Here is a 12,436-nt window from a genome sequence, read left to right as displayed (position 1 = left end):
CTGACTTTTCAGTTATCTGGAGGAATGACAAGAAGACCTGAAATAAGGCAGTGCAAATAGGGCGGGGAGGCTACAGATGCTAGCAATACTACAGACGTGGTGATCTTGGGACTTCTTTGTCACTGACTGCATCTACAGGATGAGGAAAAGGAGAGGTGCAAACAAGTCCCAGGTATCCGGTTCATTTACCTGAGGGCATGATATTGTCATTGTTCTAAATGAAGTCTTCAAGAAGAACATTTTATGAGTGAATTTTTCCATGGAACTACTCCGTTAACATCTGAAGACTTGCTTTAGAGTTCAGGAGAATCAAGGGGCTCAGGTTGGTTCAATAACACGTAGATGGTCATTGCAGGCATTACACTAATGGATATTGATTACAAATGTATATGGAATTAAATATTAAGTGAAGAGATGTCATAACTCTCTTATTTAAAAAATAAGAGTCAAATAAGGGAACATGGGCCACAAAGTACCAGAGAAAATTAACATAATTTTAGATGTAGCAAAAGTGTTGCCACAGAAGCGAAGAGAGAAGAGAGATGGGTGGATAGTTCCCAATAAGTCAAAGAAAGATAAAAACCAGAGCACATATAGAGAGTTTGACAATTTGTGGCCTTTACAGAATAGTACTTTCAACATAGAAGTGGAAACGGGCTTTCATTTTAGCAGGCTAAAGAACACATAATTGAGGAATTGGAGAATCAAAAACAGACTCTTACACTGAGAATTTAGCTCTGAAGGAAAAGAGAACTTTAGACCTTAATCTATATATACAGAAATTATTGTTAAAGATATGCCTTTTTGCTGTTATGTTAAATATGAAAGACTCAAGCTTTTTGTTGGCTTTAAAGAGGACGTGGGTAGAAAGTGACATGTTGAGTGAAGTTCATGTGCTATATCCTCTGGAATAGCAAAGTGTTGAAAGAAAAAAATGGAGAGAATTTAGCATTAAATATAGTAAATACATAAGTAGAGTTACCTGGGCAGTGACAGAGGCAGGAAGCACTGCTTCTATGCCTCACAGCCTGGATTTACTTGGTGAAAAACCATTGGCATCTACTGAAAGGTAAAAGGAAGATGCAGACATGGAATATCCAGCACCAGTTGCTGCAGGTCAATCCCACAAATGATGGCCTGGTGTCTGAAAGAGAAGAACAGTGATCCATAGGAAGTGGACTGGTCATCTTGTCTTGAAAGTAGATCATCAGACCTCTCTTCTGAGGCAGCAATGGATGGAATAGACTCTCCATTCTTTGCTAAGCAGTCAAGTATTTTACCCATTTACACGATTCTGGAACTCCCAGCAAAGGAGCTCTGGGGATGCAGTGGGTTATGCACTGGGCAGGACACTGCCAGGTTATCAGTTTGAAACCACGAGATGGTCTCCAGTAGGAAGATGAGCCTTTCTGCTCTCATAGAGCTTCACAGTCTCAGAAACCCTCAGAGGACAGTTGTACTGAGATCTAGAGTCAAGATGTGTCAGAATCAGCTTGCTGGCACTGAGTGAAATTCTCACAAATTTCAATATACGCTCCATGAAAATTCTTCAGAATGAGTCTGGTCCGAGATCATGTGGGTGTCCTGAGGATTGCATGACCTCTGCTTTGACGGGAAGACAAAGAAACCTTCTCTGCGAAGAGAACATGGGAGGTTTGTTCAGAATGATGAATCAAAGTGTGTCGCAGAGCCAGTATGTGTGCTTGCAGGAGAGCGTTCTCAGGAGACAGACCCTCCTGGGAAAAAACATGAGATGGTACAAAGGCCAGAGTGCTTCACAACTGCTCAGGATGACACATCTAGCTGTCGTAGGACCCAACATCAGAGCCCAGTATCCAGACTCTGTTTTCTCCCATCTGTCACCCTGGAGAGGAAACTAAGGATGCAGAATTCTCAGCCTAGACAGTTTATTTAATGAGTGGGCCCTCCCCACTTAATCCACGATCAACCCTGAGAAGCCTTGTGAGTTACTACAATGCACTAAGTGGAAATAATGATTAATGCATCCTGGGTGAAAGAGCTGTCCTGAGGGAGATGCCTGTCTTTGGAACGTTCCCTCACAGACATGCCATTGTTGTTCTCTGAGACTGTGCCCGGCCCTCTCACACCCTGACCACGGCTTCCCCCAGCAGAGTGTTTATGTGTTGAGTGCAGCACTCCATGGACTCCAAGGCCTAATGGGCTGTGCGAAGGGGCCTGTGATTTCTCATCTTGTTTTCAGCTGTACAAACACCACACTCTTTCCCCTTCCACTCAGAGCTGAAGCGCAGGCCTTCGAAGACACCAGAAACAGCAAGGTGGTAGCAGGGAGTCCACAAGTCAAAGGAGAAGGACCCTACGCCTTTCACCCCAACCCCGAGCATCACACTGTGTTTACTTCCCCAGTCCCCAATCTCTCAGATAAATATCGCATGAGTTGATATTTTAGGGTTCCTGAGAAGCTTCATTTACAGGGAGCAGGATTTGTGCTGCAGTGTCCAATGTAAGTAGAACCTGCTTCTCCATAAATTAATAAGAACGAGAGAAGAGATGTTTCCCTCCTACCTGAGAGGGTTTAGATTTTATTATTATTGTTTTTTAAAGTCCATTAACATAAACTGTAGAATGTTTTCAACAGAGGTGTGACCTCTTAGGGATTCTTCACAGACTGTGAAAGCTCTCTCCCTAAGAACAGACGTGAATTGAGAAGAAGAGGGGTTCAGGAGAGGAAAACCGTGATTTGTTGAACTCCTAGTCACCAGTTCGTGTGATGCAGATGTGTTACGCCATCACGTCTAATTTCCACAATGACATCAGAATGAAACGTCATTATCCCCTTTTTGCAGATTAGAAAAGTTACAAAGATAACTAGTGAATTTAATACATTTCTGTGTAGTTACAGCACCTATGCTTTTTTTCTCTGCTTGCAGCTTCATTTTAAGATTCACAAATGGGTTTTGTTTTTTAAAAAAGAGAAAGAGATGTACATGTTATCATGAAATAATTATCACTGTGATCAAACTCCACTGCTCATTGATCCTCAGATACACAAGGCATCACATTTTAGTGACAATTGACATGTGAGCCACAGAATAGTTGATAAATAGTCAATCACAGAAGAAATGGCTTTAAGTTTCAATTTTGTTTGGTACTGAACATTGGAACTAATTATGGAATAGATTATAATTCCTTGGATACAATTAAAAATCAATATTACCTTCTTTTTGTTATTATCTTGCTTTTATCAATAATATTGTTTCTTTTAAAATGTTTCTGTAGAAATTTGTTGCGTGCTGTGACATGAAATCAGAGGCTGGTGGAAGGAAGTTAAGTTCATGTTAAGAAATTATCAATTAGTGCTATGTAAAAATGAATCCTAAAACTAGGTAGCTGAAAACAGTTTTTCTGATCACAGGTCTACGAGTCAGCTGGAAGGGGCTCAAGCAGAAATGTTTAGCTTCAAGTTGTACGCTGTGTCCAAGTGCCTGCTACACAACTCTAACTCTACTCCTTGTGATTCTCTTTATCTCTGGACATGTGGCTCCTCAGATGCCTTAGGCTAGCTTCTTAAGAGAAGCAAATTCAGCGATGCTTATTTATGTCTATAAACAGAAAGCTTAACCTCAAGGAAATGGTTCACACAGTTGTAGAGGATGACAAGTTCCAAGTCCATGGACTGTGGATCAGATGTCAGGCTGGAGACGTCCCCTGACTCACAAAGCTAAAAGAGCATATGAAATCAGGTTCAGCAGACTTCTGGCTATCAAAGTGAATGGATCTAAAGTCAGCAGCAGGTAAGGTGGCATGCTGCTGACCATCCCCAGATTGGCAGGCAATAAGACAGACCGCTGGCTCATTGTTAAAGAACCAGAGGTCACATGATCAGCCAGATGCAGGATCCAGATCCAACAAAAATCGACCTTTGTCAGTAGATGGACATACATCAGAAACTGGCCCCATACCAAAAGAAACCTCTTTAGATTAATTGGCTGATCATAGCAGATCCTACCAGGAAGATGTTTAAGTTGCATTTGATTCCATCATTGGGGATGACTACACCTTCTTGCCAAACTACTAAAAATCTTGGACCAACCAAGTTGGCACACAATCTTATTATCCTACCAGGAAAGGCTTTTATAATGGTGACAGACATACAAGTGAGGCTAAGGAACACAAGTGATACCTCTTATGGCATGATTTTGAAGCTGGTATCGTTCGTTGTGCCCACATCCAATTGACCTAAATAAGTCTCATCACTGAACCCCTGTGGTAAGCATACCCAAAGTGGACATACCTGTATGCACCTGATACTCACACAGTGGTATGATTGCACAGGTGAAGTTCTGTCCTTCCCTATAGTGTTATTACAAGGTGAAATCAATTCAATTGCTGTGAGTTTGCTTTTAGTGAGTAGTGTATGTGGGATCTGTGATTTGTTGTTGATCAATAGAATATAGAAAAACTGAGGAAACGTCTCATGTGTGTTTACATTATACTATATAAACCTTTCTCTTCGCTGACTTACCTAAGAGTAAATCTTTTTTATCTCCCATTATCTCTAAGGTATAAATATATAAGGTGAGGATGGCTATAGCTGAAGTCTAGGTAGACTGTCAATTCCTCGGTCCTATAACTGCAAGGAGGAAGAGGCAGTTGTGAAAACTGTAATCTCACACCAAATTCATTTAACCTTGGTGCTGAGCAAATAATCCAAGAATCTGAAGTATATGAGGAAGAATACAGCATCAGGATTGGAGGAAGCCTTATAGCAAACTGTGCAACACAGACACAACCTTGCTTACTGACCGTGAGGAAGATGTATAGCACTTGCTGATGAAGATCGAGATAACCTTCGGAATGCATTCTAAGTCAATATAATGGAGAAAAACATCCTTAGAACTTGGCCAATAGGTAAGTAACATCATAATAAATGGAGAAAATATTGAAGTTGTTAAGAACTTTATTTTGCTTGGATCTACAGTCAATCCTCATGGAAACAGCAGTTAAGAGATCAAATAGTACATCAAATTGGGCAAATCTCCAACACAAGATGTCTTTAAATTGTTGACAAACAAGGAGTTAACTTAAAGTGAAACTAACCCTAGCCAGGGTATTTTCAATTGCATTACATCCATGTAAGCACATGTTAAGCACATCATAAATAAGACCAAAGAAAATATATGCATCTGAAATATGGTGCTCAAAAATAATGTTGAAAGTACTATGAAGTGTCAGAAAAACAAGTAGATATGTCTGGGCAGAAGTACAACCAGAATACTCCTTAGAGGCAAAGATAGTGAGACTTTGGCTCATGTATTTTGGACATGTTATCAGGAGAGACAAGTCCCTGGAGAAGAACATCATGTTTGGTTACTAGAGGGGCAACAAAAAAAGAGCAATCCCCAGGACAAGACGGATTTACAGTCACTGCAAAAATGGGCTCAAACATAAGAATAATTGGGAGGATGGTACAGTACCAGACAGTGTTCAACTCTGAGTTGCTATGAGCCAGAATGGACTGGATGCCATCTAACAATACTAATAACAATATAATGGCAAGGAAATAAGTTATGTCAATCTTTCTACCCAAGGGAAGCACACAATTTAGAAGCTATCCAAAGCCTGGATATGAAGAGATTCTAAAAAGAACTCTATCTTTGTCTTGCTCCTGTAGACAAGTCCACCTGTTTCTTCTTTCCCCGAGGCCCGTTTTGATTCTAAGTTTAGGCTGATTGAGAGACCAGTCCCTTTGTCAGTCAGTCATATAATGCGTTGTCCAAATGTGCATTGTTTTTTGTTTGTTTTTTTAAGATTCTCCTATTTGACTTCAGTCTGGGAAATAGATGAGGGGAGACATTTCCCTTATCTACTCTGTGAACTAGGGATTGGAAGCACATGAAATTGGAATAGGGATTGGAAACACATGCTATTTGAAGAATATTACACTTTAGATGCTTCGATTCCCTGAGGAGCTGTTCACACTACACTATGCACTTTGGAGGTGGGCAATCATGTAAGGGAAACAGAAACAGGACAGAGAAACTATCTTTGTAATCCTGAATATATAGTTATTAATATAGCTGAAATTCAAAGGTAGGGTAAATCCATAGAAATTCTTGCTTTCTCTGTGTATGTACTTCAGAATAAATGACTCATGTTCTAAGCATTGAACTCAGTAGCAGCACAATGAGATTAATAATAGTATCTGTCTCTCAAGCATGTTAGGATATTTATGGGGATAAGCCCAGCAAATGAGCAAATGTTCAATCTACATTTACTCCATGAGAGTTGTCATCTCTACCTTTCTCTATGGAAAAATAGTAAATCATTTAGAAGCAAGAAGCAGTTGATCCTGAGTTGAGATCTCAGCTAGGTCTCTTAACAGATGTGTAACGCATGTACCATCTGAACTTTCTCCAGACTATGATTGTCTCACCTGTAAAACAGAAGTAATAGTGCTTGGGCAGGCACAGTGAATTATTTAATGGGACTCCTCCAGTCCAAGTCTCCAACTACCGTCAGATGACCTCCTCTGGTACGAAGATAATGATAGGATTCACCTGTGAATAACTGTTAACAGTATGTCCTGTAGTGCCATCCTGCCGTGTATGAAATGAGCCCTTGGAAAAGCAGAGGAGGGATCTCTTTACCAGCCAGGACCAGGAGTGGAGCACATTCTCTGGAAAAGGCATCACTACGCAGTGAATCTCCTGCATCCAGAAGACAGCGACATCAGAGGACCAGCAACAGAAACAGGGATTGGAGCGTGGGGGAGAGTGATGGACTTGCCCACCCATGAAGCAAATAAAGCTCAGTGCTTTTGTGCAGGAGACTGGCTTGCAGAGTGTCCCACTGGGCACTTGATTGGGAATACTGGACTTGCTGTCCTGGAGAAGTGGAGCTGAATGACTTTTCCTGAGGTGTACTGGCATCAGGTACCTCTAGGCAGTTCATTCAGGGAGTTGGGTTTGCTGACCCAAGGAGCTTGAGATCAATTCCTTTAGGTTAAGGCTTATAGCACAATGGTATGCCCCTTTGTCAATTTATTAGCAGACCTGAAACTTTGTAATAAGTCCTGATGAATAACATTTCTGACTGTCATTACACTTTTTTTAACTTCCTTCATAAGCCATTTAATGATGAATTTTGTCTGTGAGTTTCTGTGTAGTTATAGATAATAGAACCCGAAGAAATAAAATAGATATCACTAATTAAGAAACTCCACTTTTGATGTAGGGTTATTACGAGGCTTAAATGAGATAGTTTGTAATAGAGCTTGGACTTTGTCCATCAAAAATAAAATATTAAGCCTTTTGCTATTAAAGCAAATGTAAGTTATTGTTATGTAAATACCAACAAGTTACATTGAGCTTCTTTTTTTCTTTTTGTTTTAGTTTACATACTATCCAGCCACTCTGTCAATTATGAAAAGAGATAATGCTAAAATATCAATGCCAAAATTATTCTAAAATGCATTAGACTATAACTTAGGCACAATTAAGCTTCTGTAACACAAATAGGCTCTCTACCATTCCATATACACTCAGGAAAACAAATTCATGAAGATATACCCATGCAGTACCATAAGTACTAAATTAAAGTAGGAGCAAAGCGAAAGGAAATATAAGGGTAACAATACAAATGAGTCATGTTTGTTGTTTATTAGACTGATTCATTCTTACATTTGCTTATATTGGACGTACAGTGACTGAAGAAGAATTGATGCCCTTGAATTGTGGTGCTGGATGAAAATATTGAAAGCACCATGGGGTGTTAAAAGAAAGACCAGTCTGTCTGGGGAGACATATTACCAGAGTGCTTCTTAGAGGCAAGACGGGTGAGGATTCATATCATGCACTTTGGACATGTTTCAGGAGAAGGAGATCATGTCGGACAGAGCAGAGGGACAGTGAAAAAGAGGAAGGCCTTAAAGGAGATGGACTGACATCACGGCTGCAACAATGGACTCCGGCAGAGGCGCATTGTGTAAGGATGACACAGGGCCGTGGTCCATTCTGTTGTACCTAAAGTCTCTGTGTGTCCTCGGAACAGACTCGGTGGTACCTAACAACAGCATCAAGCAAGATCAAGTACTGAAAGGTCTTTCGTGAGCTGTGACTTGACTTATCAGGAATCCTTGTCTTCTTTTCTAGAAGAGAAAGACTACTTGGTCTGGGATGGGCATTCAAAAGTGTGAGGAGGTAACCCACACATGGGGAGAGTGTTGTTCTTGTCTCCACAGGAAAGCAAGAAAGGGACCCGACCTCAACAGGGGGTGCCAAGCCTCGGGGGCAACATACCAGCATGAAGCAGCAAACTAGCAGAAAGGTTTGTGGCGCAGGTCCCAGGCCCAGCTAAGTGGACCCCCCTCCCCAGAAGATTGCACTAAAGAGGACAGCCCTGAAGATAAAGCCCGTGGAGAGTGGCAGGTATCCTCAGACCATGCCAGAGCAAACTAAGAGGGCAAGAGAGAACCTCATCCTGGCCCACCTAGCTTCAAGGATACCATTCCTGCTCAGAGCAGCAAATGCAAAGAGAGGACCATGGGTCTGGCCCCACCACAAGACATGATTCCCTCTCACCGACCCACACTGCTCAGAAGGACAGCACTGGAGACACAGCGTGGGTATTCTGCCTGGTCTTACCCCCACACCAAAGCAAAACATGAAAAGAGCGAACAGAGCCACAAGGGGAGCAGAGCAATGAGGTCCCTAAGGAATCCCGGAAATAGACTTGAGAATCTGTGTAGCGTGTGACACTTCACCAGATATGATTGGAGTAGCGATATACCATAACAGTAGGGGGGAAGGTGGGGTGGGGGAAGAAGGGGGAGAAATGGGGAACTGATTATAACGATCGATGTATAACCCTGCCCCCAGCCCCCGGCGGGGGGGGGGGGGGGATAAACAATAGAAACCTGGGCAAAGGGAGACAGTAGACAGTGTAAGATATGAAAATAATAATAATTTATAATTTATCAGGGGTCCACGAGGGTGGGAGGGGAAAAAGAGGAGCTGATACCAAGGGCTCAAGCAGAAAGAAAATGTTTCAGCAACAATGATGGCGTATTTAGCTGCCAGGGGAGACACCATACTCCCGAAGGTGGTTTTCCCAGGGTGAGGCTCATCCATTGCACTCCGGATGTACTGACCTCTGTGATTTCCCCAAATGTGGGAAACTCAAACTGCACAAGTTGTGGTAGTGGGGGGGACTGCGTCTGTGCTTCCCCCTGCAACAAAAAAGAATAAGAAAAATAGAAAAGTAAAAATAATGATGGCAACATATGTACAAATGTGTTTAATACAATTGATTGTATGGATTGTTACAAGAACTGTAAGAGCCCTGATCAAATGATTTACTAATTTTTAAAAGTGTGAAGAGGAAATGAAGTGGAAGAACAGCTAGATGTGTGTCTCAGATCTCAGTACTCAAGACAAACATCTGCTTGTACGTTGGTCAGTCCAGGGTACTTTCGATATTTTCACCAGTACCATAATTCAAACACATGAGTTCTTCTTTGGTCTTCCTTATTCAATGTCCAACTTTCACATGCATATGGTGTGACTGCTTAAAGTTTTGAATGACTACTTCCTAAATGGGCCGCCAAAGGGCACAGAAGTCTGTCTTGGACGAAGTAGAGCCACAGTGCTCTTTAGAGGCAAGGATGGCAAGACCTCATCTGATATACTTTGGACATGTTGTTAGAAGAGACCAGTCCCTGGAGGAGGACCTCATGCTTGGTAACATAGAGGGGCAGTGGAAAAAGAGGAAGACCCTCTATAAGATAGATTGACACAGTGGCGCAAGCATAGGAACAATGGTGAGGATGAAGCAGAAATGGAAAATGTTGTGTGCAGGGTTGCTGTGGGTGGGGACTGACTCTTGGAAGCCAGCAACAATCAAGGCCATCCAAAGACCTAACTATGTTGTCAGCCTCCAACAAAATCATTTGCACACCTCACATTCACACCTACACAACTATACACTTATGTATATCTCCCAACTAGCAACAAACAACAAGATGAGGAGATTGAAAATACCCGGGTTTGGACCTTAGTGCTCAAAGTACCATGCTTATTTTCAGCACACTGAAGAGGCTTTGTGCAGCAGACTTGCTCAATGCAATGTGGTACTTGAGCTCTTGGCTGCTGCTACCAGCAGCAACGATAGTGGATCTCAGCAAGACACAATCCTTAGCCAAGTCATCCTTTTCCGCATTTACCATGATGCTAGCATTCGTACAGATGTCAGAATTTTGGTCTTCTTCACACCGGATTGTTATCCATAATGAAGGCTGCAATGTTTGATCAGCAGCAGCAAGTTCTTCACGATCTCTTTATTTTCAGCAAAGAAGATTGTACCATATGCATATTGAAGGTTGCTAATAAGCCTCCCTTCAATGCTGATGCCACATGCCTCTTCATATAATTTCACTTCTCTGATTATGTTCTCAGTATACAGATTGAATAAATATAGAGAGAGGATACACACTTGTGGTAGTTACATAATCTTCTGTCAACTTGAGGGTATTAAGAGTAAAGGGGTGGAGTTTAAACTGTCAATCAGGTTACAGCTTGATGAGCTCATTTGGAGGCACGATGGAGATAAATAGCTCACTGGAGGCAATACACAATCTCTCTCTGCCTTCCCTTTTCTGCTGTTGAGAGAGCTGGAAGAACCACATGGAGACCAGCACCATAATTGAGATGCTTCTACCACCACTTGAATCCGCAAGACTTTCTACTCACTGGCCCGTGACCTTTCTGCATTAGGCATCATTGTATGTGCTGTGTGAGTTGAAAGAGGAACTTATGGACTGGTATTGGACATATGGATACTATCAGAATTATTGGCTTGATTTGGACTAGGCTGGGATGTTTTCTCAATATACAATTGCTCTTTGATATAAAGGTCTCTCTTACACACATATGAGTGTTTCTGGATTTGTTTCTCTAGTGAACCTGGACTAACCCAACTCCTTTCTTGCACTCCTTTCTCAATGCACACCTTGGTTTTAAACAGTGCAAGATTCTCTTGTTCTGTTCACTGGAATGCCTCTTGATCCATGTACATACAGGTTCTGCATGAGCATAGTGAAGTGTTCTGTAATTCCCATTCTTCTCAAAGCTATTCATACTGTGTTCTGTTCTGCACAGTCAAATACTATTTCATAGTCAATAAAACAGATGCTCTTTCTTTTTGGTTTTCTAACTCTAGGTCTTTATGCATTTTATTATAATATTATACTTTGTCTTCTCAAGCTGCTCTCTGGGAATTTCTGTCCAGCTCTTTTACTTACCATTTCATCCACTTGCCTTAGCTACTCTACAATTAAGACCAAATTTCAGAATCTCTTGTCCTATGCACTTTGATCTGATTTTACTATCTTTTTAATGCCTTTTGTTTTACTTGTATCTGATGTTGTTCAAGGCATCCCACAGTTCATCAGATCTTGATTAGATGTTTGATTAATTTCATACTGAAAACATTGGTAAAATTGTCCAATTTCTATTTCACTAGCTTTAGTGGTTGGTGTATAAGTTTGAGTAATATTTGTATTGACTGGACTTACTTTTGTGAGGATAGATATGATCCTTTTATAGACAACATTATACTTCAATGTTCTTTTGATGATTAATTCAATTCCAAGCTTTTTGAGTTTACCATCTGACTGTCTGATTCAAACAGGCCAATACCAGGCCATGTCAGCACATCTTTATTTGTTCCATTTCATTTTTGAGAACTTCAATTTTTCCAAGATTCATACTTTGTACATTCCATGTTTCAGTTATAAATAGATTTTTACAGCTATGCCTTCTCAGTTTTACTTATGTTCCAACTGCAAAGGGAAGACCAGTAGGCTCCACCCATGTCATTAAGATTGCCTCTGATGGCAGCTCTTCATCAGCCATATTTCAGTCCCTTCTGAGTCCAGTGGCTTACCTACTGGCACAATCTCTGACAATAGTCTGTTTATATTCATGAAGTTTTCAATATCTTGCAATGTTTCTATTCCATCCCTAGGATTTTTAGAAGCTAATCCCTCTGAAGTGGGCAACCTATTCCTTCTTCATACTTCATACAGAGTTCTTTGTTTGAAACTCTGCTGAAACTTATTCATTTTGGGTGAGTTTTCTAGTACTTAAAATACCAGTGACATAGCCTTCAGCAACACACAAATAACTGCAATATGAAACAAACAGACCCTATGGTTCTGGAGATACCACTTTAGTACTGCTTAAAGAATACCTAATCCATTAATGTCCTAAGCTAATATTTAAGTCCATTTTAAATTGAGGAAATATATATCATCATTCTTGCTCTAAACATCAATAATGGAAGAGTGTGTTCAAGGATGATTTAAAGGAATATAAAATAGGTCTACATTTTACAAATACAATGGACTCTGCACCAAAATAAAATTCCCTCTCAAAATATACACTTTATTCGTTAAAAA

General features: G+C 40.8%; 1 non-coding gene across 1 annotated transcript; it reads left to right on the top strand.

Moving 5' to 3' along the window:
• Window positions 1–9,044: 9,044 nt before the first annotated feature.
• On the top strand, window positions 9,045–9,211 carry LOC115873482. Its single transcript, XR_004048462.1, has one exon. It is a non-coding gene; the product is annotated as a U1 spliceosomal RNA (small nuclear RNA).
• The last annotated feature ends 3,225 nt before the right edge of the window (window positions 9,212–12,436 follow it).

The sequence above is a fragment of the Echinops telfairi genome, unplaced genomic scaffold (genome assembly GCF_000313985.2).
Source record: "Echinops telfairi isolate 266 unplaced genomic scaffold, ASM31398v2 ScPeMD7_7468;HRSCAF=8506_2, whole genome shotgun sequence".
NCBI lineage: Eukaryota > Metazoa > Chordata > Mammalia > Afrosoricida > Tenrecidae > Echinops > Echinops telfairi.
The sequence above is the reverse complement of the archived record's forward strand: the minus strand, read 5'-3'. Positions and strand labels throughout refer to the sequence as shown.